Here is a 2,201-nt window from a genome sequence, read left to right as displayed (position 1 = left end):
ATGTTCATTAGGTTCATTGGTTACGAGGTTTGGGATCGTCGCTCACGATACCATTTGTAACACCTCCATACTCCAAGTGCCTTACCAGGACCACTCAGGTATGAAGAAATTACCATCTCGGTTACCCGAGGCAATGATAATCAAATAAACAATGAAGAAACAACGTTTAAATATAAATACTTAGCGAAGAGTTACAATTCTCAAAACCAAACCAAATGTGTAATACATGTCCTCAAACTGACTGTTCTAACTGAAATGTAAATAACTAATAAGCTACAGTGGAAGACTCCTATCATCATGTCGTGGCAATCCCAGCTATCCCAGTACTCATCTCATTACCTGCTCAATATCTGCTCACCATCCCCGAATGGATCACCGCAGGTTTACAAAACAACACCGGGGTCAGTACTAATCACACAATTCAATATATATTAACAATAAGATAAACAGAGAGACGAACTTTAATCACATCACACACACACAATCACGCCAAATCCAATCATCTCAATCATCGATGTCCTTTGGACCATTACCGCCGATGGGGGACCGCAGCCGTACCCACCAAATCCCCGCTCCACATAGTGAGCGATAACCCTGTCCATTAATGTGCACATCCCTTCTGTGGCGGGTTCCACAGAAGGCGAAACTAGGGCGTGAAGCCACTCCCGCAAGTGACCACACTCAGCTGAGGACACGCCTCGAGAACCAGAGACAAACAATCACAATCAACAAACCGTCACAATACAATTACTATATTATTTAATCAACCACAACACATCAACAATCATCCCATTATGGGACTAATACTGAGTAGGAAATCCTACCTGGTAAGCACACAATCAGACGGTCTCTACTGCTGAATCAAAAAGCTTCCTCTATGAAACCTCCTCCTATCATACGACATATAAATGCTACCGAATCACATACTATAAAAAAACCCCCAAATCCCTTAATTAGGGTTTAACCAAAATAAAGGAAAGACAATAAAAAGGGTACATAGATCTTACCCTCGACGCAAGGAACTCAACGGTATAACCAACGACGAGAACTGACGTTCCAAACTCCGGAGATTGCTAATTATGCGATTAGGATGAAGAACTTGCTTGCTTTCTCTCTTAAACAGTAATTTAGGTTTTGCAAAAGTGATTTAGAATAATGACGATAAAGCTTATATACCTTAATCGCATAATTAACAAAACCGGAGAAAACTCCCCGTAAAACCGGACACTCGATCGAGTACCCAAGGTACTCGATCGAGTACCCCCTTACTCGATCGAGTATCTTAGTTACTCGATCGAGTACCCAACAGGTCAGAAACTTTTCTAAAACGCAACTCACCCTTACTCGACAGAGTACCCAAAAACTTATAAATACGGAGTATTACACCTATACCAGCTGGGGTGACTCAGGATGAAGTAAAGGGGTTGATGTTCTTATACTCCTTGAAGGATTCAACGCGAGATTGGTACCGCTACCTTGATAGGGTAGCAGCTGGAGTCACGGACTGGACATCTCTAGCATTAGCCTTGTACAAGAAGTACTTCCCACTTTCAAAGACTGACGCCTTGAGAAGTAAAATCACAAGTTTCCAGCAAGGAGCGGATGAGGATTTTTGCGAAGCATGGGGACGTTTCAAAAGTTTGGTCCGAGCTGTCCCTCACCATGGTTTCCAGCAATGGTATCTTTGCAATCTATTTTATATTGCGCTATATGATGATTACAAGGTCATCCTGGATGCAGCTGCTAATGGCAGGTTCCAAAACAATACCGGTCAAAGTAAAGGTTGGAACACTATTGAGGAGATGGCAGTCCATAGAGCTGAGTTTGGAAGTTCACGTGGAAAGTCCCGAAAGCAAAGTGATGAAATGAGTGCCGTTGTGACACTTATAACTTCCATTACTGCCCGTCTCGAGAAGCTCGAGATTTCTGAAGCTTCCAAGGAGAGAGTTGAAATACCTGTTCAAAACTCAGATGAGATCGAGAAGTTGAGAGAAATGGTCCAACTCCTTTTGGTTCAAGTGGCGAATATGGAAGCAGCCAGGATTGAGTCCTCAAGGAATTTTGTGAAGCAATTGGAGAATATAGAGGCTAAGCAAGCTGCTAATTCTTCAAGCAAATGTGAAGGGCCGATTGAAACGATTAACGCCATTAATCTCAGGAGTGGCCTCTCTTATGAAAGTCCCGACAAGCCAAAGGAAGAC

The 2,201-nt window shown here is 42.7% G+C and overlaps 1 non-coding gene across 1 annotated transcript; it reads right to left on the bottom strand.

Annotated features, from left to right (window-relative positions):
* Positions 1-1,562: 1,562 nt before the first annotated feature.
* Positions 1,563-1,669, bottom strand: LOC141621438 (small nucleolar RNA R71). The gene has a single exon (XR_012532332.1). It is a non-coding gene; the product is annotated as a small nucleolar RNA R71 (small nucleolar RNA).
* Positions 1,670-2,201: the final 532 nt, after the last annotated feature.

This window comes from Silene latifolia, chromosome 1 (assembly GCF_048544455.1).
Source record: "Silene latifolia isolate original U9 population chromosome 1, ASM4854445v1, whole genome shotgun sequence".
In the NCBI taxonomy this organism is placed as follows: Eukaryota; Viridiplantae; Streptophyta; class Magnoliopsida; order Caryophyllales; family Caryophyllaceae; genus Silene; species Silene latifolia.
This window is presented reverse-complemented; position numbering and strand designations above follow the sequence as displayed.